The 27,225-nt window shown below is 40.3% G+C and overlaps 1 protein-coding gene across 1 annotated transcript in view; it reads left to right on the top strand.

Annotated features, from left to right (window-relative positions):
• The first annotated feature begins 15,441 nt into the window (after positions 1–15,441).
• Positions 15,442–27,225, top strand: part of LOC121386465 — a 54,171-nt gene continuing 42,387 nt past the window's right edge. Inside the window, exon 1 of the mRNA XM_041517372.1 lies at positions 15,442–15,588. The gene's annotated coding sequence lies outside the window, so the exon portion shown is untranslated. The remainder of the gene's footprint in view (positions 15,589–27,225) is intronic.

Raw genomic sequence — 27,225 nt, 5'->3', positions numbered from 1 at the left:
CAAACCACACCTTGACCGATTGGTTCGGTTGGAACGAAAAAAACCCATTCCGTGGAATGGAATCCTCCGTGGTGGGTTCGATCCAGCGACGCAAGCACCCTCAAGCCTGTACTTACCCACCCTCGTCTTAATAAGAAGTATAAGGACAAAGGTATCATCCCAGTCATGTCAGGGTCAGGTTCATGGGTTTTTACGGTGCACATGTCAAAACAGCTGTTATAGTACACGCTGTCGTAGGCACGATAGCCGGCCTTGGCCGGCTCCTCCATCCATGACAGGAAAGGTGGGGGGGGGGGGGTAGGGGACCGCCTGCACTGACAGGGAGCAGGCGGGGTGTGTGGTGGTGGTGCTATGGAATTTTGAATGGAGCAATTAATATGTCAAAGAGAAAAATTGTCCAGTCGTCATAGTTGTTATATATAGTGGTGCGGACGGGCCCGGCTTCTGAGGATACGAGATGGTAAAATACCAATACCAATATAAAACAAAGTAAAGTCTAAAAGTCTATTTCTTCTTAGAGTGGCCAGTCTTCCAATATTTTCATATTACAAACTAATCGATTCCACAATTAACTCAAGAATAATAATTTTTAAAAGTTTGTATTGGATGACTAGAGGGGTTTCCCGAATAATTTGTGGCTAAATATAGCATGGTCACGATCTTTGTTTCTTTGTCAGTCGTCTGCAAAAACAGTGACGTCACTAGTTAATGCGTGTAACACTCTCAAGATTTCTCCCTCAAATACATATTTTTCTACTAGTAAATGGAATTATTTGGTTGTAATTTGTTATAGGCAAATAACTGAAAGTATAAACTTTATGTTTGAAAGCGAAAATTAATAAATATTTTGGGTAAGAATCACCATATTGCAACTTTGACATAGCATCTTTAAGCTAGGTAACAAAACCTACTAGTAATTTGGTGGTAGAGCCTCCACGAGTCCAACATATTGTACTCAAGTACTCGAGGGTCAAACTCGACCCTGACCCGAGTACCCGACACATACACTAGATGGTAATAAGACTAAGGAATAAAGTAAAATAGCATAATGCATCTTAATTCCAGCTCTGAACATGGATGCCAAATCATGCCATTGTATTGTATTCCACATATTCGACTTGTGTTTACCCACCATGTCTCATAGCCCTATAATGTTACTGGCGGTAAGCATATGGCGAAATGGCGTGAAAAATATAATTAAACGAGTGCTCTTCTTTGCACGAGTACTCGAGTCCTGTGGACGGACTGGGGTCCTCGTAGACTCGACCCGTGCCCGAGTACTCGGGTACTCGCGGAGACCCTATTTGGTGGTGACGACAAAGATAACGATGACGATGACGATGATAAATGAACGATTTATGACTGTTCGCGATACTGCACTTTTATTGTCCATACATCACTCGTTTCACATTGAGATGGATTCGTGGGATTGTTTGTCGTCATGCGCTGAGCGCTGGACCGGAAACTAACGATGATTACCGACCTTGAAAGAACATCGGCAGTGGACTGTAGCAGTGGTACGCCTTATTTCCGTTTCTAAACATATTGCATTGGGACAAATCATATAAATCAGCATAATTTTTTTATAATTATATACACACGTATATATATTATTTAACAGTTTAGAAATGAATCACCCAGGTGATGTTTCTATCAATGACATACCAATCAAATATTCGATTTGAAAATCAGCAATAAAACTCCAAATTCTGGCACAATTTCCCTGGGTCCAAGCCCCCCACCCTCTTGGTTTCTACAGGTGTGCTGACGTCGCATGCCACATCCATTTACGCCTTACTGGATCTCCGGCAATTATCGGAAAAATTCGGAAACCCATGGCATTTGGCTTCCGACATGTGGAATGATTTTTGACAGATGGAGATTTTACTTCCGGTTTGTCCTAATACACACAAACACATGGCAGTGGTTTGATTTTCTCTCTGAAGGTGACAGACACTTTCACTTGTCTCCCGAGAAACCGTTCCACACACCAGAAAATTAGTTGTTAATAACCGACAAGGTGAGTTATCTCCCTTGAATGCTGTTTCCAACATGACAGACGAGTTGTGAGTGGGTTTTGAGATGGAAGGTTGAAGCATTAACAATAATATTCTTTCCTGTTTACCTAATAACAGTGCAGTCTTCTGATTTTCACATGGGTACCAGAGGCGGATCTAGGGGGTGGTTGGGGTGGGGGGGGGGGGGGGGGGGGGGGGGGGTGGGGGTGTTGGGTGGGCAGGGACCCGAACCCCCTAAATTTTGCGACAGTTATAATTATATTATATATTAATTTTCATTTTTTTTTAACGATCCCCTCCCCCAAAGTTCCAATGGCATTCCGCCTCATGTCATTGGGGCCCCCCTAAATGGATTTTCTGTATCCGCCACTGGATACAGAAAACAAAACATTCCATTTAAAATGTATAACACCCTGGGTAATTCATGTAAAATATCCCACCTTTAAAACAATTAAACATTGGCGGATCCCGGGGGTCGGGTGGGGTCCCGTGACCTCCCACCCACCCGTTTTAAGTGCCATTTTTAATGATTTTATTTTTGTTGTTATTCATCATCCACAACGTACAACACTGAATTGTCCCAACAAGAACGCGTATCTCAGCAGCTTTAAGGGCGGGGCGTAGCCCAGTGGGAAAACGCTCACTTGATGCGCGGTCGGTCTAGGATCGACCCCCGTCGCTGGGCCTATTGGGCTATTTCTCGCTCTAGCCGGTGCACCACGACTGGTATGTCAAAGGCCGTGGTATGTGCTATTCTGTCTGTGGGATGATGCATATAAAATATCCCTTGCTACTAATGGAAAAAATGCAGCGGGTTTCATCGCTGTGACTGTGTCAAAATGACCATATGTTTGACATCCAATAGCCGATGATTAATAAATCAATGTGCTCTAGTGGTGTCGTTAAACAAAACAAACTGAGCAGCTTTAGTTCAAACATTTTCGTACTGCATGTTCTTGACATCCCCCCCCCCCCCCCCCCCCCCCCCCCCCCCCCCCCCCCCCAACAGATCTAGCTTCCATTGGGATCTCGGGTCATTTTCCTTAAGCATCGACAAACTATAATTGTTCTTTTCCGAATTTTATTGAACAACTTTTCACAAAATCATTGATCCGTGCCTGTTGTAAATAAGGAAAAAGAGATACAACACAGAACTTTACAAATTTGTACAAGACTAGTTGTTGACATAACTTTGATACAGAACTTACTTTTAAAATGGTGCATTATACAAACGTAATGCTAGGTTTTCATTACCAACTGCGGTGGCGTCGTGGCAGGCCATCGGTCTACACGCTGGTAGGTACCAGGTTCGGATCCCAGTCGAGGCATGGGATTTTTAATCCAGATACCGACTCCAAACTCTGAGTGAGTGCTCCGCAAGGCTCAATGGGTAGGTGTAAACCACTTACACCGACCAGTGATCCATAACTGGTTCAACAAAGGCCATGGTTTGTGCTATCCTGCCTGTGGGAAGCGCAAATAAAAGATCCCTTGCTGCTAATCGGAAGAGTAGGCCATGTAGTGGCTACAGCGGGTTTCCTCTCAAAATCTGTGTTGTCCTTAACCATTTGTCTGACGCCAATTAACCGTAAAATAAAATGTGTTGAGTGCGTCGTTAAATAAAACATTTCTTTCTTTCTTTCATTACCAACTGTCAGCAGAAAGTTGGCCAACTCGCCGGGTGCGTTCTAATTTCCTCAACTCCCGACTTAAACGGGTGAGCTCATATTAACGGGTTGGTCATACGACGAGAATCGAGTTGTAAGAGCGCTCAGATTAACGGGCTGGTCATATGACGAGAATCGAGTTGAAAGAACACTCAGATTAACGGGCGGAACTTGGTCAAACGATGATAATCGAGTTGTAAGAGCGCTCAGACTAGCAAATGGACAGTCTTAGAAGACGTGACAGCAAAACGTTGGCCAACTTTCTACTGGCAGTTGGTAGTCTGATCCTAGCATTACATGGAAATATATTCTACCACTGAGAAGCTACTCGACTACTAAAGGTAATGGTTGAGTTGTCCACCATGTTCTTCTACATGAGGTCGTAGTCGGGGGTTCTCACGAATGAAATCCACTGTATTTCTTTTTAAAGAGTTTTTCCTCTTATAATTTTGAGGTTTGATTCTTTCGTTCCAGTCAGTGTACCAGAACTGGTATACCAAAGGCAGTGGTATGTGCTATCTTGTCTGTGGGGTGGTGCATATAAAAGATCCCTTACTACTAATGGAAAAATTACCAGAAGCGATCAGGCCCTTTCTAAGGACCCTATGGGTAACCTAGGGAGACACCTCATCATCCGCAGGTCTTAACTACGAGCTACTCTCGGTCTACTAAAATTCCAAACCTACCTTTTATTTTTAGAACGACCATCAAAATTGCGCCAGACTTCCTTCATCAAAATGCGCACTCATTTCCCTTTGGCTTAATCCTACGGGACGTTCCAAATTACATAGCACCATACCAACCCCCGCCTGTTATCAATTCTTTATTCACCGTAAGCATAGCGGCTTATTGGTATGAACAAACAACAATACTAGTAAACATACAATATCACATGTACATACAATTAGGATAATATATAGAACACACACACACACACACACACACACACACACACACACACACACACACATGTACATATATATTCTCAATAAGGAGAATGTAAATTATAGTTTTATAGGTAGAGTATTATATACAAATTGACATTCAAATGCAACATATTATATATCTTGATATTTCCAGTATATTTAGACTAAGGAAGTTCTCGAATTTTAAATGCTTTAAATATATATTTTCCCAATTTACACAATATATTTTTTGTTTTTACTGGTCAGCAACTGTATAAAACTTAGCATAGATGGCCTATTCCAGTAGTATTTCTTTATATAATTTTCTCTTAAATCTCTGTACAATGTACATATTAATACAAAATGAAATTCATCTTCTACATCTCCGCTATTGCAATAAATGCATACTCTATTGGGACGACTTATTTTCTTATATCTACCAGTTTCTATTGCCAAAATATGTGAAGATAGCCTTAATTTCGTAATACATGTTTTATAAATATCAGGTATAGGTTTGACCAAGTATTGTTGAGTTTTTAAGTCTTCGACCAAGTATCTATACAAATTACCGCATTTCACAGATGTATTTAGCTGATGGTAAAGATTCTGCAATGCTTGGTCAAAAATCCTTTGTTTAATTAGTGATAAATAATACATCGTACTTTCTACCAGATGATCCTGATTGTCCCAAATATAACCAAGCCCCAACTCTTGAAATGTTTTTCTTAATAAAAATACCCAGTTATTTTTATAGACGCAGCTAGATTTCATCTCACTATACATTGTACTCATTATACAATTATCAGTTTTGATCAGTTTGAACCAATATTTCATCATACGATAGGTACGTTCATGCACCAATGGATATCTACCTAATTCAAAATAAATCATAATATTGCTTGTACATCCTTTAACTTTTAGAAAATGTTTACAAAAATCAAGGTGAATTTTTTCAATTAAATCTGCTTTTTGAAAACCCCAAATTTCACAACCATAGAACAGTACGCTAGCTACATACGTATCAAATAACGCCAACAATGAACTTTGGTTTAAAAACAAGGGCTTGGAACTTTTCTTCATTGCAAAACATGCTTTTCTTCCTTGTTCAGATATACATTTTATAGCATGTGAAAATTTGCAGGTAAAATGTAGGACAATACCAAGATAGTTAAATTGGTCTACTACTTCGACCGAGTCACCATCATAGGACCATTTTTCATCATCTAGTAATTTACCACGTTTTCTGAAAATCATAATTTTGGTTTTTGTTTTATTTACAGTTAAAACCCCATTTGTTATTATAAAGGAACAATGTGTCAAGCATATGCTGTAATCCATGTATACTTTCAGAGAAAATAACCATATCATCTGCAAAGAGTAACAGAAAAACACTGAGATCTCTAAACATAGTATCAGGGCAACCCTTAACAATAAATTCATTTTCTAGGTCATTTAGAAAGAGTGAAAAAAGTATCGGTGATAAAACTTCACCTTGCATTAGGCCAATGGTATTTTTAAAGAAATCAGATCTAAAACCATTTACATTTATGCAGGATCTAACACAGTTATACATAGATTTTAATACTTTTAACAGTTTGCCATTAATTCCGTACTTAAATAGTTTGGTCCACAGATTATATCGATTCACAGAGTCAAACGCTTTCTTATAATCCACAAAACAGCAATATAATTTACCATTATGTTCCAGAGATTTCATTATTATAGAATATAGCGAAAATATAGCATCAACAGTGCTAACTCCTTTTCGAAAACCCAAATTGCGCATCTGTTATAATGTTGTATTCTTCTGACCACTGATATAACCTCTTGTTAAGCACACCGGTAAACAACTTAGCTAAACAGCTTACCAAACTTATACCTCTGTAATTGTTCGGATCATTTATATTACCTTTTTTATGGACTGGTACAATGACAGCAATTGACCATACAGTCGGGTAAAATCCAGTGTTCAGTATTACATTAAATAACTTACAAATCACTGGCAATAATATATTTTCAAATTCGATAAAGAACTCATTCATAATACCATCTAGCCCGTGGCTTTTGTTGCGTTTTAATTCTCTAATTACTGCTAAGACCTCGCTTTCATTAATTGGCTTGTCTAATTCATCAAACACAGTATCACTATTTTCATTGGTTTCATAACCACAAGTCGTATCTAAATTAATATCAACGGAACTACTGTCCTTAAAATAATTGAAAAATTCAGTTAGTGTTATATCAGCTCGATTCTGTTTACTTTTTGAAAAATATTTATAGAATTGTCTAGGGTTATATTTTACGTAAGTAATCTAGTTGGTTTTCCTCTAGTAACTTGTATTGTCTTTTCAGTTTTAATTCCATTTTCTTATACTCATGTTTACATTCATGCAGTGATTTATGATTTTTATCACACTTATGCTTGTTGAATGCACGCAAGGAATCCATATATCGGTTATAAAACACCCTGCAATCATGAGTGAACCATGGTTTGTCGATTTTAGTATGCGAGAATACATTTTGTTCGTATTGGCCACTATTATTGTTACCGACTAAAGATTTCCCTCTACTTTTGTGTTTCACAACAACGAATTGCTCTGTTATATCTTTTAGAGTATGAGTAAAACTATCAATAATGTTATCCACACCCTGTTGTGAATTTTCTATATCTATAGGTAAACAAGCATTCAATAAATCGATGTCAACACGTAAAGCCTCTGAACACAAAGGTTTGTAGTCAGCTGACCACCGACACCTATCGTATCTGTGACCTATTTCACCTGGTTCTTCCTCCCTCCCATCAACCACGGTTGGACTGTTGGTGCTCCCTTGCACCTGCCAGTGCAGGCGGTCCCTCCTTCACCCACCCCAACCCTTTCCTGTCCTGGACGGATAGGCGTGCGCTACAACAGCTTGCTCTGAATGTGCACGTTAAACAATTTCTATTCCATTCCAATGGAAAAATGTAGCGGGTTTCCTCTCTAAGACCAAATGTAAAAATTACCAAATGTTTGACATCCAATAGACGATGATTAATAAATCAGTGTGCTCTAGTGGTGTTGTCTCTTGGAAAAAGGCGACAGAGATCATCAGGTGACAAAAGAAAGAAAAGGTTATGGGCAGTGGAAGAAGCCGATGTTTGACCATGGACAATCGTCCATGGTTTTTATTCATTACAGTAGATGTGTAGCTTTACAATATTATGACATTAGTATTGTCCTCTTTAAACATTTGTATCACGCACTATTATAAAAGTAAGCTATCTACCAAAGTGAAAATTCAACCATCAACCCCCCCCCCCCCCCCCCGCCAAACAAAAAAAACACAACAACAAAAATTAAAAAAAATATATAGAGAGCTTATTACACGGAAAAAAACCCAATCCCCAAAAACCTCCAAAAAACCCCCAAAAAACATAGATGTTAACGCTCTGGCGCAGGGGATAATTAAATCCTTTCTGGCCTCACAAATTATCCCATGCCGTTGCTGGGACTCAAACCTGTGGCACCGATTCGCCCGCAAATTGCAAGACTAACCACAATACGCTCTGAGCTATATATGTATGTATGTATGTATATATGTATATATGTATATGTGTATGTATATATGTATATATATGTAGATATCTTTAAAAAAACAAGAAGAAAAGAGTATCACTTTCTATTTCCCCAAATGTAATATTGTACAAATGCACACATATACATGTTCATTCAAATGAAGATTCCCGTACACTAAATCAACCCCCACTGCTGTTAATAGGGTTGGGCGATATTACCGCTTTACTGCAATACAAAACTCTCAATACAACACATCGCAGTACACAGAAATATGCAATTCTAGCATGTATGTATGTATCTATGTATGTATCTATGCATGTATCTATGTATCTATGTATGTGTGTATGTATGAGAGAGAGAGAGAGATGTTAGGACATACAAACGAGTCCATAGAGAGCGATCAATAATGGGGATTGACTTGATCTATTGGAATCAATACATGTTAACGACTGTCGAACTATTGCCACTGACACCAATATACACGTGCTAACACGGGACTAGTTCACCGACATAGTTTACCGTTATGACTACCTGCTCCGACACCGACATAGTTTACCGTTATGACTACCTGCTCCGACACCGACATAGTTTACCGTTATGACTACCTGCTCCGACACCGACATAGTTTACCGTTATGACTACCTGCTCCGACACCGACATAGTTTACCGTTATGACTACCTGCTCCGACACCGACATAGTTTACCGTTATGACTACCTGCTCCGACACCGACATAGTTTACCGTTATGACTACCTGCTCCGACACCGACATAGTTTACCGTTATGACTACCTGCTCCGACACCGACATAGTTTACCGTTATGACTACCTGCTCCGACACCGACATGTTGAATGGGCACGAAGAGAGCTTTTATTACTTTTATTTCCTTCTCTTATAAAATATATTTAATTTCTATTTCTGTCTCGGCTTCATATAGAGCTTAATACCCACCGGCGTGGCATCATGGGAATAATATACCTCGTACTAGCCTCCATTTTAATAGGTTTTTGTCAGTAATTCCAGTTTGGTTTGACATAAAGAGGAAAAGAAAACTGCGTCGGAAGTAATAACAAATTTCTATTTTTAAGTCAAGATATAAAGAAAACAGCAATACTCATCCATTAAATGAAGAATGTCGTCTGCTCATGGAGTGTTGACGACTAATCAAAATAGAAAGAAAAAAAGAAATATTTTATTTAACGACGGTCTCAACACATTTTCTTTACGGTTATATGGCGTCAGACATACGGTTAAGGATCACACAGACACACACACACACACACACACACACACACACACACACATACATACATATACATTATATATATATATATATATAGAGAGAGAGAGAGAGAGAGAGAGATAGAGATAGAGATAGAGAGAGAGAGAGAGAGAGAGAGAGAGAGAGAGAGAGAGAGAGAGAGAGAGAAAGAGGAAACCCGCTGTCACCACTTCATGGGCTACTATTTTGATTAGCGGCAAGGGATCTTTTATATGCACTATCCCTCAGACAGGGTAGTACATACCACGGCCTTTGATATAAGAGTCGTGGTGCACTGGCTGGAAATCAAAAATAGAGTTTAAGAACATTTAATTTCAAACTCACTATGGGTGAATATTGCTGTTTTATCCTGCATTCATTATGAGTATTGTCAGATAATTATGATGACTAGATAAATATATACATTTTTTGTGGTCACTGACCAAAACGATAGATTTTTGGGACGGATATACGCAGGGCATAAGCTGTAATCGTTCATCAGAAAATTTAAAAAGACGTGTTGGCTAATGTTTTCACAGTTCTTGGAAGAAAATAATGAGATAACGGGCCTACATTGCCGGTACAAAATAATCTGTTTGAAATCAGCATCACGGTCGATAAAAATCTCAAAAAAGTTTAGTAAAATAGTTGCACGTTCCCTTTGTTCCATTTGGTCATTTCGTTATGTGCACAAAATCATATACTAGCTGTTGGGAAATTAAAGAGACTGGCCATAGTTTCAGCCAGAGTAAGAGTTTCAACCAACAAAATAAACACATATCCTAAATTTTTCTTTATTTTTTAACCATTATCTTATCCTAAACTAGTTTTAAATGTAAAACACGACACGGATAGAAACATTTGGGATGTCCTATGACTTCATTATTTCCAATTTCGTTTGACAGTTTAGAAGAAAAATAAATTGATACCTACGACAAGAAATGTATTAGATTTACAGTACTAGTAAATTATAATTTTAATAATTATAAAAGGCTATATTAGCCGATATAGGATTCGCATAATTTTAATAATTATAAAAGGCTATATTAGCCGATATAGGATTCGCATAATTTTTATAATTATAAAAGGCTATATTAGCCGATATAGGATTCGCATAATTTTTATAATTATAAAAGGCTATATTAGCCGATATAAGATTCGCATAATTTTAATAATTATAAAAGGCTATATTAGCCGATATAGGATTCGCATACTTTTTTTTATGTAGTTATGATAGGACATTTGATGGAGAAAAGCTACGAAAATCGTTCATATTGCATTCTCGTTTAATTACCGTGACCCATTAAAATTTGCATTTGTATCTGAACTACTGAAGAAAATCGTTCGTGTAAAACCACACGAACGACATGTCGGTTGTCTCAAACATTCAAATTGTATATATATATATATATATTGTTGAAAGTTACTTATTTTTTACACTCCAGTTGATTGTTTTGATTTTAAAAATAGAAGTTTGTTTTGTTTAACGAAACCACTAGAGCACATTAATTTATTAATCATCGGCTACTGGATGTCAAACATTTGGTAATTTGACTCGTAGTCATCAGAGGAAACCCGCTACATTTTTCTATAAGTAGCAAGGGATCTTTTATTTACACTTTCACACAGACAGGAAAGCACATACCACGGTCTTTGACCAGTTGTGGTGCACTGGTTGGAACGAGAGAAAAAACCCAAATCAGTTGAACGTATCCACCGAGGTGGTTCGATCCTGCCACGCAAGCACCTCAGGCGAGCACTCAGTTAACTAAGCTAAATTCCGCCCCCCCCCCCCCCCCCCCCCCCATTGTGAATTCAAAGAGTTGATTTCATTATTTTTTTCGCTTTATTTGGATTGCAGAATAAGTAAAATAACTGGTTACTGTCTTTAGATATCGGCTTTATCCTGCCCAGGTCGAATTGCGAATAACGCTCGCTATTCTAACCTTCTACTTATTTACATGTACATCGACCAATGTTTTCACAATGAAGAAAAATAGTTGCATCCAAAACACCTCTCCTTTTCTTTTACGTCAAGCCAAAAGAAAATAATTAACTAAATAAAAGCACCCCCAACCCACCCCTCAAAACAACCCAAAACAACAAAGAACAACAAACAAAACACATGGATTAAGTTTGTTTGTTTTGTTTAACGACACCACTAGAGCACATTGATTTATTAATCATCAACTGTTGGATGTCAAACATTTTGTAAATTTGACATTTAGTCTTAATGATGATACCCGCTAAAAAAAAATCCCATCAGTAGCAAGACAGGATAGCACATACCACGTCCTTTGATATGCCAGTCGGGTGCACTGGCTAGAATGACCAAAACAAATGGAGGCCGGTATGGAATATAGACTCCATTCGCTGTGGAAAATGTCAGACTGAAGGACGTTCTGTATTACATTCAGAACTGGAGTATGATCCCTATTTAGTGGCAATTACTGCTGTTGGTGAAAAGTAGATTTATGACGATACCAATCTAATTAAAATTAGCTCCACTGGTTAATTACTATTACCTTTGGATCTAACAGCACCCCGTTGGAGCTCATGGCCAGTTGACCTTTCATTCGACCAATCAAAACCTTACTTGCAAAATCATGTCAGTGATTTGAAAATAATTTGAACACATTCGGGATTATGCCGAAGGTATACGAAATGATTTGGGTGAATTACGCAGTATGCCGGAAACTAATTTAAATATAAAAATGTATATAAAATTCGTTTCAAGACGAACCCCCCCCCCCCCCCCCCCGTGATAGTATAGCCATAAAATCCGTTTATACTAGTATACAATCCAGAGTTTATTACTGCACTTTCCCCCCTGTTTTTTAATGTTGAAATAGACCAACAAGTTCGCCTATTGCATAGTCTCGCCCGATATTTTTAGAATTTGTATGCTCCCGAATAACGCTATGAAAGGCGAAGTGTAATTGGTCGATATTTTTCCTCCCCGCCTGGTCCAGCCACTGGCCATGCCAGAGACTGGACCTGGGGGGGGGGGGGGGGGGGGGGGGGGGGGAGACACGCCTGAACCTTAGTGGACATAGGCATGTCAAAAATGATCTGAATCTGAATCTGGTCGATATTTAAATTGTTATTTATAGATGAAATGTCATCTGGACATGGGAGACCACACAATGCTGTTAGATCTACAGGTAGACCAGTAGAGCTAATTTGAATCAGATTGATGACGATACCACAGACGAGGAAAAAGAGGGTGGTTTCGACTTAGGAATACGGAGCAGGTGCTAACTGATAGGATGGAATGAGGGTGAGGGCGTGAATGTGAAATTGAGGGTGATGATGATAAGGATGACAATGATATGATGGTGAGGGTGAGGTGAGGATGAAGGTGGAGGTGAAAGTAAGACGAATGACAAGTGTCAGGGTAATGTGACGATGAAGATGAGGATACTAGTGAATTGAAGTGAAGGACAGGATGAGGGTGAGAAGAATGTAATGAAGAGGGTGAGGTGAAGATGAGGACGAGATTACGGTGATCATGATGGTGAGATGAGAGTGAAGAGAAGCTGAGGGCGAGGTGAACGTGAGGGTGAGGTGAAAGTGAGAATGAGGGTAAGGTGAAATGAGGATGAGGTTAAGGTGATTATGAGAGTAAGATGAGGGTGAAGAGACGTTGAGGGTGAGGTAAAAGTGAAAATGAGGTCATGGAGAGGTGAAGGCGAGAGTGAGATGAAGTTGAAGGTAAGGATGAAGTGAAGGTGACGATGAGGTGAGGGTGAGGTGAAGGTGACGATGAGGTGAGGGTGAGGTGAAGGTGACGATGAGGTGAGGGTGAAGTAAAGGTGAATATGAAGTGAAGGTGAGGATGAGATTAAGGTGAGATGAATGTGAGGTGAGAATGAGGTGAAGATAAGTTGAGGGTGAAGTTAAGGTGAGGGTGAAAGTGAGGTGAAGTTGATGATGAGGGTAGGGAGGATGGGTATAAGGTTGGGGGTGATAGTGGAGAGAACACACTGGAATAAACATACCTAGTTTTGAATGAATGTAAAACTATCTAGTGCTGACACTTGGGCACGAAGTCAGCACTCACCACGTAATGCATTGCCCTACCAGAGCCAGTGTAGATAACGTTACCCACTGTGCCAGTGTAGACAACGTTACCCACTGAGCCACTGTGCCAGTGTAGACAACGTTACCCACTGTGCCAGTGTAGACAACGTTACCCACTGTGCCAGTGTAGACAACGTTACCTACTGTGCCAGTGTAGACAACGTTACCCACTGTGCCACTGTGCCAGTGTAGACAACGTTACCCACTGTGCCACTGTGCCAGTGTAGACAACGTTACCCACTGTGCTGCTGTCGTCTCCCACGGAGCCCCCGTGTGAAGCCGGAGGTAGAGTTTCCACGTGAAATGTTATCTACGGCAGGAAACGCAGCCCTGGGAAGTCAATTGAACTCAATTGGTTCATCAATCAAAACTGTCAAATAAACTGATATTGCAGGACGCATTCTTCATAGGCCTGGCGTGGAAATAAAAACAGTAACAAAATGAGAGTACTGGTCGGGGTAAAAAAAAAAAAAAAGAAGAAAAAAAAAAGTAACACGCACATGCACGCATTAAGCATTCATCTGTCTTAAACGACCACATTTTAAAAAAAGAAACGTTTTATTTAACGACGCACTCAACACATTTTATTTACGGTTATATGGCGTCAGACATATGGTTACGGACCACACAGATTTTGAGAGGAAACCCGCTGTCGCCACTACATGGGCTACTCTTTCCGATTAGCAGCAAGGGATCTTTTATTTGCGCTTCCCACAGGCAAGATAGTACAAACCATGACCTTTGTTGAAAGTGTTATGGATCACTGGTCGGTGCAAGTGGTTTACACCTACCCACTGAGCCTTGCGGATCACTCACTCAGGGTTTGGAGTCGGTATCTGGATTAAAAATCCCATGCCTCGACTTGGATTCGAACCCATTACCAACCAGCCTGTAGACCGATGGCCTAACCACGACGCCACCGAGGCCGGTAACCACATTTTAATACCCTCTTAAGCAAGTAGTGTCAGTGGTGAATATGACGACGATTACAATGACTACGACTGATTATTATAACAGTTGCAACAGATGATGATGACAACGACTATGACGATTCTACAACGGTCGCTATGATAACGACAGTGGTGATGATGACGATGATTATGACGACGACGATGATCACGATGCTGGTGGCAGTGGTGATGATGATGATGACGACGACCACGACGACGACGATGATGATGACGACAATAATGATTATAACGATGACAACGACGACGATGATGATGATTATGACCCCGCCGACAACAACAACGATGATGATAATGATAATGATGATGATGATTATGCTGATGCTGATGATGACGACGACGATGATTACATATATATTCGTGGCTGTATCCAGTCAATTTACTGTCTGAGGGATGGTGTATCAAAGGCCATGGTATGTGCTATCCTGTCTGTGGGAAAGTGCATATAAAAGAGTCCTTGCTGCTAATGGATAACAGTAGCGGGTTTCATCTTTAAAACTATATGTCAAAATTACCAAATGTTTGACATCCAATAGCCAATGATTAATTAATCATTGTGCTCTAGTCGTGTCGTTAAGCAAAATAAACTTTTTGTATATCCGGTCATGTTTCAAGGACATGTCGACTGGAAGCAAGGAATCTTTTTATACACCATTCTTTTTTTATATCGATTTACTCATCGGGAATCGATCCCACTACCTTTTGCACATTAAAAATCGAATGCTCTATGAATGGGCCTCTATACATTGCACCGCTGCTATGGAGGTTTTACGTTTAACGGTTTGCACAAAGTACAAAGCAACTTCTTGGCGTTTCTATTACCTGTCTAACACCGACAAACGGCCGATTGTGTGGCCGCTATGGGCTTTCCTTGACCCGCGGAACCGAGAACAATCTTTGCTAGTGAACCAGTAAATCGCGAGAAGTGCACACGACGGCTGCATTGTTCAGACTACCACGGGAAGCGGATACCACGGCGGCGCTGCTCACATTGTGACGTGTATGTTCAACACATAACGACGACGACGACGGCGAGGAATTCAGCACAACGTCGTCCACGTGAACACTACATCAGCGTGTTGTTGTTGTACCGGCCTCTGTCGAACTGAGTTGGAATACGCACCGATAAGGTAATTGGATATTTTGATATTTATGTTTTAACTTTACAAACCACGAAAGGTGAAACCATGTTAAGAAACCGTCTCTATAATTATTCACACAGACACCTATTTTAAAGACACTTCGCCCTTAAAGTAAGGTATTTTTCCTGAGTTATAATAATTAATAATAATAAATAATAATAATAATAATAATAATAATAACATTATTATTATTATTATTATTATATTATTATGAAAGACACTTCGCCCTAAAAGAAAGGTATTTTTCCTGAGTTATAATAATTAATAATTAATAATAATTAATAAATACTACTACTACTACTAATAATAATAACATTATTATTATTATTATTATTATTATTATTTATTATTATTATTAAAGGCATTTCGCCCTAAAAGAAAGAAAGAAAGAAAGAAATGTTTTATTTAACGACGCACTCAACACATTTTATTTACGGTTATATGGCGTCAGACATATGGTTACGGACCACACAGATTTTGAGAGGAAACCCGCTGTCGCCACTTCATGGACTACTCTTTCCGATTAGCAGCAAGGGATCTTTTATTTGCGCTTCCCACAGGCAGGATAGCACAAACCATGGCCTTTGTTGAACCAGTTATGGATCACTGGTCGGTGCAAGTGGTTTACACCTACCCATTGAGCCTTGCGGAGCACTCGCTCAGGGTTTGGACGCCACCGAGGCCGGTCTCGTTCCAACCAGTGCACCGCAGCTGGTCAGCGGTCGTGGTATGTGCTGTCCTGTCTGTGGGAGGGTGTATATAAAAGATCCCTTGCTACTAATGGAAAAATGTAAAGGGTTTTTCACTGATGACTATATGTCAGACTTACCAAATGTTTGACATCCAATAGCCGATGAGAGAGTGAGAAAGAGAAAGAGAGAGAGAGAGAGAGAGAGAGAGAGAGAGAGAGAGAGAGAGAGAGAGAGAGAGAGAGAGAGAGAGAGAGAGAGAGACAGAGAGAGAGAGAGAGAGAGAAAAAAAGAGGGTGTAGTGGTCTGACACCTACCGACTGACTCGATAAAACTCGCTGTTGGTGGGAGCCGGTACCGGGCTGCGAACCCTGTACCTACCAGTCGTATGTCCCATGGTGTAACCACGACACCACCGAAGCCAGCAATGAAATACGATTATGAATCTTCCGTCAGCATATCCAATACCGCATCTCTTCACAAGACGGGTTGCAAAAGGCGTTCTGACAGTTATAAAAAAGAGTTTGTTTTGTTTAACGACACGACTAGAGCACATTGATTTATTAATCAATACTACTCAAATTATATTGAGTATCCAACTTGCTAGTGTAGTATCTAGTATTAAGCAGCAAGCTGATTATTCACTAACTTCCGGTTTACTGAAAAGTTAAAGTTTGTTTTGTTTAACAACAAAACTAGAGCACATTGATTTATCATCGATTATTGGATGTCGAACATTTGGTAATTTTGACATAGTCTTAAAGAGAAAACCCGCTACATGTTTCCATTAGTAGAAAGGGATCTTTTATATGCACCACCCCACAGACAGGACAGCACATGCCACGACATTTGATATACAGTCGTGGTGCACTGTAATCCACACATTAAAGTCGCATACCCTAGTTTTAACCTTGACAATGGACACGAATTTGGTTAATCAACACATCTGGATAAAGCTACAGCGAAGGATATTTTTAATGCTAATAAAGCAGCCAAGCATATTTTAAATGCAGTTTTAATAAATGCACCTGATGAATGAATGAATGAATGAATGAATGCATGAATGAATGCATCTTCCAGCTATACGTTATAACTCTACCATGGTCTCAATAGTGTCCTAATTGTCTGATCTCTGAAAATACAATTCACAGGTGAAATAAAACATCTAGTTTTCAAGTTAACACTCCACAAAACTCAACATCCGAGGCAGCTGGCCTCAGATTACAGTTATCTTCCCATTTGGTTGTCCAAAATCCGGAAATTTGACCGCGCAAGTAGTCTGCTGTTTGACTGTGATTATTTCATGGCAGACAGCTATGAAGTGGCAACTGTTTGACTGAAGTGACAGGGGATAGCATGTAGTTTGTAAACATGTGTAACTTGTTGACATTGAAGACTTGTTTGTGGTAATTCCGGCCCATGCAAAAGTAGTGCTTTTTTGTGTAAAATGGGTGTACTCCGGCCTGGTTTAGAGGGTGTGTCTGTTTAAACCAATATGCTGGGAGAAAGAGCTGGACAACAGGGGTTGTCCTTTTCAGGGTATGTGTCCCCCGTGCAGGCAAAGGTACATACAAAACTTCACGGGCCTGCTGATATTAATAAAAATGTTATAGCCACTAAGGCTATATAGAAACATGTAGCGAAATTAATTGTGGTCTGAGGCCAGCTATCCCCCACTATACCATTTCCGGCAACCATTGTTCCTCCTCTGCGTAGCCCAGTGGTAAAGCGTTCGCTTGATGCGTGGTCGGTCTAGGATCAATTCCCGTAGATAGGCCCATTGGGCTATTTCTCGCTCAAGCCAGTGCACCACGCTGATATATCAAATACTGTGGTATGTGCTATCCTGTCTGTGGGATGGTGCATATACAAGATTCCTTACTGCTAATTGAAAAAAATGTAGCGGGTTTCCTTTCTAAGACTATATATCACAATTCCAAATGTTTGACATCAATAGCCGATAATTAATAGATCAATGTGCTTTAGTGGTGTCGTTAAATACCCCCCAACCCCCCCCCCCCCCCGAACCCTATTTTGTTCCTCCTCTAGGTGTGTTTTAATGACTGGAGAATCTGGAGTCCCCCCTCCCCCCCCCCCCCCCCCCCCCCCCCCCCCACCCCACCCCCCCCCCCCCCCACCCCCCCCCCCCCCCCACACCCCCCCCCCCCACCCACACCTTCCTCTTTGAAAAAACCAGTAATATCGACAAAGCAAGTCTCGACCTGTTTTGTCTGTTGCTGTGTGTCCAGGTAAAAGTCAAACACTCGAGATGTATCGAGAATTATGCACAATATTGGAGACAATATTATTACTGCTTAAACCACCCGTCTCAAACAAACACGATCTATAGGCTGCAGAAGTCAACAAGCAAGGGCGATAACTGGTACTGTTATTTATTAACGATATTGGCATGGCGCTCTGTAAAACTCGACATCACAGGGATAAAATATCGCTAGTGTCACAAGCTTCTATTTATTAATAACTGCTTATACTCACTACAATAACTTATATTATTACAATCTAAGTCACCAGTATTTCAAGAAGAGATGTGGAGGTGATATATGCTGTTATCTCTCCCAAGACCCTTTCCGTCCTTAGATATATCGAATTACTGTATATGTATTACAATATAAAATATATTTTGTTGCCAATGTATTAAACTATTTCTGTATTTAAAAAATAAAATATCTTATAGATATTAACTCTGTCTTTGAAGCACCGGCCTCGGTGGCGTCGTGGTTAGCCATCGGTCTACAGGCTGGTAGGTACTGGGTTCGGATCCCAGTCGAGGCATGGGTTTTTTAATCCAGATACCGACTCCAAACCTTGAGTGAATGCTCCGCAAGGCTCAGTGGGTAGGTGTAAACCACTTACACCAACCAGTGATCCATAACTGGTTCAACAAAGGCCATGGTTTGTGCTATCCTGCCTGTGGGAAGCGCAAATAAAAGATCCCTTGCTGCCTGTCGTAAAAGAGTAGCCTATGTGGCGACAGCGGGTTTCCACTCAAAATATGTGTGGTCCTTAACCATATGTCTGACGCCATATAACCGTAAATAAAATGTGTTGAGTGCGTCGTTAAATAAAACATTTCTTTCTTTCTGTCTTTGAAGATAAGTTTGAAATACATACATATGAATATATATTTGGAATTGTTTTAATTATATAAGATATTATGTTCTACTGTTTGTTTTACAACAGCTGCACAAAATGTTTGTAAATCACCTCCATGTATCGCCGTATGGGGATCTGAGTGTAAATAAAGTTCTGTTCTGTTCTGTTCTGTCCTGTCCTTTGGATTCCGTCTTGTTTCTTCTCGGTCTTTCAGGTCTTCCTATTTTCTAATTCTTTTGCTGTCCACATCTACATCCCAGTCCTTGTCTCTCCAACCGCGACACGTACTTGTCTTCTGTGGCTACCCGTGCCAAATACACGCCATTTCCCCCATCAAGCTTCGTTGTGGACTTAGTCTGACGCACGGGTCAAAGGGCACACCTGCAACCACATACTGTACCCCTCTACAGATGATTAAATATATATCACACAGATATATCCCACAACGATTTAAAGACAGCTCATTGGCGGCTCCATGGTGATCAATTAGATGTCAGAGCCAAAATATCCACTGAAATTAACACTAGCGAGAGTGATCTGTACTTATAACGTGTAATTTAACTGTGCAAGCTTCGCAATTACGTTTCAGTTGTATTTTGAGGGTATGTAATAAATAAAATACTACACTTGTGTCCATTAGATACCGTTTAACTGAGAACAAACAGACAAACAAACAAACAGACAAACACAAATAAACACACAAACAAACAACCTATATGTTCACTGAATTCGTCAGTTGGTTGTCGTAAACTGAAACGAGTTGGGTGTTTGAGCACTCATATTTCCACACGCTGCTTCACATCAAACAAAAGGTGTTCCTGTTTGGTTTTACAAAACGAAATTCTTTGCCTTGCGTGTCGTATTCCTAAGCTATCGAGTGGAAATAAAAGACTCGAGGTTAATGGTCAGATGGAATAAATCGACCTGTGTGTGTGTATTCTGTTAACACACTTAGATATTAGTGCGATAGTGGCCACTCAGGGCCACGCCGTTTCAAACAGGTTAAACTAACCGAATACAGGACAGACCAACCGATGTAATGTTCAGTAGATCAAACCTAACTCATTGATCATTTTGAAGCGTGTTTGCTTCAACAAAGAGATTTCGTACAATAATGAATAGCTTTGTCAAGTCACTGAGTGGGTGTGTGTGTATGTTTGATCGTGGCCATGTAAACGAGCCAATTAACATCCTAAATGGTCGTTATTGGGGGTTACCGACCAGTTGGACAACTGTGGGCTTTAAGTTTGTTTATATAAATCTACTGGCCTCGGTGGTGACGTGGTTACGCCACCGGACATAATGCTCCCACCCAAAGCGAGTTTTGAAAAGAATTTGAAAACATTCGGGTTTATGCCGAGGGTATACGAAATGATTCGGGTGAATTACGAAGTATGCCGGAAACTAATTTCAATATAAAATTTTATATAAAATTTGTTTCAAGACCCCCCCCCCCCCCCAAACCCCGTGATGGTATAGCCATAAATCTGTTTATACTAGTATACAATACAGAGTTTATTACTGCAATTTCCCCTCTGCTTTTTAAATGTCGAAATAGACCAACAAGTTCGCCTATTGCATAAATAGTCTCCACCGATATTTTTAGAATTTGTATGTTACCGAATAACGTTATAAAAGGCGAAGTGTAATTGGTCGATATTTAAATTGTTATTTATAGATGAAATGTCACCTGGACATGGGAGTCCACGCAATGCTGTTAGATCTACTGGCGAGACCAGTAGAGCTAATTCTAATCAGATAGCTACTTGCGGAGGACATATTTCCGGAATGAGAAGGGGAAGATAACTGTGATCTGAGGCCATATATGTTTCAAGAATAACAGTACCTGGTCTACCGATACCAGTTCAAATCAAATTACAGGATTATACTGACCGGGTGACAGTTTGTGACAACTCCTGTCATATACAGCAGGCATGGTAGTATTTAATGCGCTATTTAAAGTTAGTTGCACTTCGAGCTTTGATCCGGTGAGATGCTACGTAGTACACTACTACCCTTTTCAGTAGCCACTAACAGTTAACCAATAACACACGTGTGCTAAAAAAAATCCCCAGCCAACCTAAATGAAGAAGGTACCTAAGATTTATTGTTTGTTTTGTTTAACGACACCACTAGAGCACATTGATTAATTAATCATCGGCTATTGGATGTTAACCCAAGATAGAAGAAGGAAGACGGAAATGTTTTATTTAATGACGCACTCAACACATTTTATGGCGTGAGACAAATATTGAGAGAGGAAACCCGCTGTCGCCACTTCATGGGCTACTCTTTTTCGATTAGTAGCAAGGGATCTTTTATATGCACCATCCCACAGACAGGATAGTACATACCACGACCTTTGTTACACCAGTTGTGGAGCACTGGCTGGAAAAAGAATTAGCCCAATGGGCCCACCGACGGGGATCGATCCTACACCGACCGCGCATCAGGCGAGCGCTTTACTACTGGGCTACGTCCCGCACCTTATTAAACTAATATTAAATATGGGGAACCTAACCCTCCAAAATATCCCTTCAATAGTTTTGAAAAAACAGAACTGGCCCTTGAATTTGTGATGAATATTTGCGCCGCGACTGACAGGCGTGCCGGAACAGGAAGTACCAGTCTGTTATCTGTATGAATTATGTATGAGCAGCAGACAATCGAGCTGGTTGTGCCGTGAGTGCATAATATCATCACATCTGTTTGTTGTGCAATCACTTTTTAATGTCTCGTGGGGCGGGTTTTAGCTCAGTCGGTTGAATGCTCGCCTGAGGTGCTTGCGTCGCAGGATCAAACCACCTCGGTGGACCAATTCAACTGATTGGGTTTTTTCTCGTTCCAACCAGTGCACCACAACTGGTCAAAGGCCGTGGTTTGTGCTTTCCTGTCTGTGGAGAATTGCATATAAAAGATCCCTTGCTGCTAATGGAAAGATTTAGCGGGTTTCGTCTGATGTCTGTCAGAAGTACGAAATGTTTGGCAATAGCCGATGATTAATTAATCAATGTGCTCTAGTGGTGTCGTTAAACAAAACAGACTTTAGCTTTCATGTCTCGTCGTCTGTGGAGTTCGGATCTGTCCATATGTAGATTCATCTTTGTTTGGGGCAGGACATGGCCCAGTAGTAGAGCGTTCTGATGCGCGGTCGGTCTAGGATCGAACCCGGTCAGTGGGCCCATTGAGTAATTTCTCGTTCCAGCTAGTGCATCACGACTGGTATATCAGAGGCCGTGGTATGTGCTATTCTGTCTGTAGGATGGTGCATTTAAAAGATCCCTTACTACTAATGGAAACATGTAGCGAGTTTCCTCTCTAAAACTATACGTCACAATTACCAAATGGTTGACATGCAATGTGCTCTGGTGGTGTCGTTAATAGTTAAATTCCAACTAGCTCCTACCAGCAGGAGCTATTACATTAACACTACTAAATACCCTTGGCCACAAATATAAATGTTGGTCACTAAACTTTGTTTGTTTACCGACACCACTAGAGAACAGAACGTTGGTCCGTTAATCATCGGAGACCGACAGAGAGAGAGAGAGAGAGAGAGAGAGAGAGAGAGAGAGAGAGAGAGAGAGAGAGAGAGAGGGAGAGAGAGAAGGGAGAGAGACAGACAGAGAAATAAAGAAATATTGAGCGAGGAGAAATCGGGAAACAATAATACGAGTGTATTCTCCCTGCACATAAGGGGACACTTTTAAACTAAAAACTACACTTCTTCCTATTTCACTAATGTTTGTGTCTTGACTCAAAATCTTAGTATGAATCAATCAGCCTCATCAAAGCCCGCCGTTCGTCACTTGAATTTCACTGTTCGTATTCAGTGCACCAGCTAAAGGTAGTACAGTGAAACCCCTCCAAACCGGACACCTTTTGGACCAAGACAAATGTCCGGTTTTAAGAAGGATCCGGTTTAGAGAGGTTAAGTTCTGTCCTGGTTTTTAAAAAGGGACTCTGTAAAATGTCCGGTTTTCAGGGAATTTCGTACTAACATACGGGTGGGTCAAAGTTGGAGGTGCACCCAACTTTTGATAGCGCATTTAGTACCACAAGTCCTGCCATTGGTGATAAATATGACAGTGTTTGTTGTAAAAAAGAGGAAAGTTTCATCTGAACAAAATATATATGCAGTTGTATTTCATCTAGTACAACTGTGTCCTTGTGCTTGAAATTTGTGCGGGGTGCTAATAAAAATAGCATCATTATTTTTGTGCGGAACTTGAGTAGTCATAGACGTTACCCGTTATGTCTGTAATGAGCAGCTTAACACCCATTTTTTTTCTGATTCACTTTAAGGATTAGGGGTGGTAGTATTCATTTATATCCGTAGTGTTTATGTCGATTGATACGCTATATGTCGTAGTTTTAGCCATATATGTTACTATTGTCGTCTGTGGGATTTGATTTGGTGGTATATACCCTATAGGTTGTTCAGAAAGCCATCACATGAAAGAGTTGGTGCCGTATTATATCTATCGGCCCACCAAGCCGTTAAATAGACTGTCCTCAGTTTGTTGACATTGTTAAGATGTTGTCGACGAAAAGAGACGTTTTAATGAACTAAAATGTCATATTAAATACATTCACCACTCTATTTTTTCCCCGACCAAATGGCACAAATGGGACTTCGACCAAATGGGACGATACAAAAACATTTGTGACTCTATCAGTAGATGAAACTTCACTTTATTGCCTAATACATGTATACACTCTTTCGTTCGTACGAAAATTATTGGGAGACCAAATCCAGTTTTGCCGACTTACAAAGTTTACAATGATCAGAAACACACTGAATATACAGACACTGATATTCTAAACAAGAAAATATATTCAGTATTCAGTTTTAGTCTTTAAAAAAATTATTAGTCGAAAACATCTTACATTGGCAGCAAACTCAGGGTAGTCTCTTTTAAGTTTGCACATTGAATTTTTTTTAATCATCAGCTGTTGAATGTCAAACATTTGGTAATTTTGACATGTAGTCTTAGAGAGGAAAACCGCTACGTTTTTCCATTAGTAGCAAGTGATATTTTATATGTACCATCCCACAGACAGGACAGCACATACCACAGCCGTTGGTATACCAATCGGAGTACATAGGCTCGATGTAGCCAAGGGAGGGGGGGGGGGGGGATCATGGCCCCCCAATCATACCTGTTTTTTCCACACCACGTTTTATATTTATATTTGTATTTTCTTATCAGCCCATAGTGTTGTACCCCCACAGTGTGGTCCCCCCTCCACCCCATCAAGGTGGGTGCTCTCCAATATAAACTTCTAGCGGCGCCAATATACAGCGATGAGGCCGATAATACTTTCGGTTTCATGTTTATATTTTAATGTTCCTTCCGTGAGAGAAGTGATTCTGTGGATTCCTTTCGACTTCACACAGCTTAGCGCCTAACAAAGTGAAAACCAGGCCGTGATCGGTTTGGGAAACTTCACCCATAGTGACTTAATGTTCCTTCATCCACTGTCGAATTGAAATAAATAACTATTCATTGAATTCGCTCAACAGATTAACGGGAGTTGTGACACACGTTGTCAAACAGGATTACCCACATTTGTCCATTCCATCGACGGATTAGGCGCGAACAGACGGCGAGCCGCTTCGTGTGAAAGGAAACATTAATTCGAGAACCATTAGCATTTGTCCGACACGGGATAAAGTTGTTTGTGATTGCGAGTTAGAGCGGCGTCAAGGGTGACGGGACGAGTGTTGATCGGACTAAAAACCATTCACTGGATGCAGAGCAACGCTTCGACGCTCAAAACGTAAAGTGTAATTATTATTATATATGTGTTAGATTTCTTAAATTTCGACTTAAAACCACTATCTACCGGATGCAGGAGATAACGCTTCGACAGACTCAGACAGACATATAAATAGTAGATAGATATAGATAGATAGATGTCGATGTAGTATAAGAAGATAGATAGATAATATTTCGATATATATACTCATATATATATATACATTTGGAGATAGATATATATATAGATATATATTATATATATAGATAGATAGATAGATAGAGAGTATAGAGATAGAGAGATAGAGAGATAGAGAGGAGAGAGACAGACAGATAGACAGATATATATATACAGAGAGAGAGCGATAGAGAGAGAGAGGAGAGAGAGAGATGAAGTGGAGAGAGAGAGAGAGAGAGAGAGAGAGAGAGAGAGAGAGAGAGGAGAGATGAAGAGAGAGAGAGAGAGAGGGAGAGATGAAGTGACAGAGAGAGAGAGAGAGAGAGAGAGAGAGAGAGAGAGAGAGAGAGAAGGGGAAGAGAACGACAGCGAGCGAGAGAGAGAGAGAGAGAGAGAGAGAGAGAGAGAGAGAGAGAGAGAGAGAGAGAGAGAGAGAGAGAGAGAGGGGAAAGAGAACGACAGCGAGAGAGAGAGAGAGAGAGAGAGAGAGAGAGAGAGAGACGTAACCCGTTTCCGCCTGGTAGTCTGCTCATAGTACTGAATCCATGATATGTCCTTTGTTATAGACAGGACACTACATTCCATGGCCTTTGATATTCTAGTCGTACGGCTTCAGACGAACCGCTGCCTGCCTGCCACATACATTTAGAACTTTCTTTGTGACACGGTCTGCTCTTTTAAAAGTACGCATTGTTACTCATAGTAATGATTGATTGCAAAACATTTGTGAAATATCCCCCCTTCCCCAGCTCCTCTCCCTGCCCGCGAAACACATTACAGCATATTTATTTTTAATTTTTATTTAAATTTTTTTTATTTATCCCACTGCCCCCTTTCCTTTCTCTCCTTTGAATTCCATCTCATTTCTTCCCGATCTGGCAACTCTTCCTATCTTTCAACCTCTTTCGCTGTCCACCTCCACATCCCAGTCCTTGTCTCCCCAACCGCGTCAGGTGCTTGTCTCTTATGACTATCCGTGCCACACACCTGTCATGTCCCATCAGCTTTTACAAACTTTCTAACATGACCTGCACATTTAAAAGTATTTGCTGTTGCTAGTTATGATTGTTCACAAAGGATTTGTACCCACCTCCCCGCTTGCTGTACACATTTCAAAATGTCTTTTTGATATGGCCTTAAAGATACGTGCACATACTTGCTAGTGTTATGACTGGTTACAAAGGATTTGTGAAATCTAATTAGATATATGTCGCCGAGTTGTTTGTGTAAACTGTCAACACCCCGAGTATATCTCAGTTGTGTGTGTATATATTTTTTGTATTTCGCACCGCGTGACACGATGGGGTGACGCCTTTAACAAGTGCATTTCTGTTACGTCAAAATTTCCAAATGTTTGACATCTAATAGCCGATGGTTAACAAATCAATGTGCTCTAAACGTTTAAACTTTAATATGTGATTTTAATTGTTAAAAAGACTGCAGGTGGAAATAAGAAAGTCTGTTTTTGTCAGACTCGCATGTAACATTTATAATGTTTAAACACGTGCGTTAATGTTTTATTAGTCATCGTCTATTGGATGTTGGTAATTTTGGTAATTCTGACTTAAGAAACCCGCTACTTTTTTCCATCAGTAGCAAGGGATATTTTATATGCTCCATCATACAGACAGGATAGCACATACCACGGCCTATGATATACCAGTCGTGGTGCATTGGCTGAATAAATAGCCTAATGGACCCACCGACGGGGATCGATCCCACACTGACCGCTTTACCACAGGGCTACGTCCCGCTCACTAAACACGTGCGCTTAAAGTCATAGACCCTGGTTTAAGCTAATAAAAATGGACGCTAAGTTTAGTTAATTCACAAACCTGTAACACACTTGGATAAACTTACAACATGGACGCTAAGTTTAGTT

The sequence above is a fragment of the Gigantopelta aegis genome, chromosome 12, assembly GCF_016097555.1.
Source record: "Gigantopelta aegis isolate Gae_Host chromosome 12, Gae_host_genome, whole genome shotgun sequence".
In the NCBI taxonomy this organism is placed as follows: domain Eukaryota; kingdom Metazoa; phylum Mollusca; class Gastropoda; order Neomphalida; family Peltospiridae; genus Gigantopelta; species Gigantopelta aegis.
Note: the sequence above shows the minus strand (reverse complement) of the source record. Positions and strands in the feature narration are given on the sequence as shown.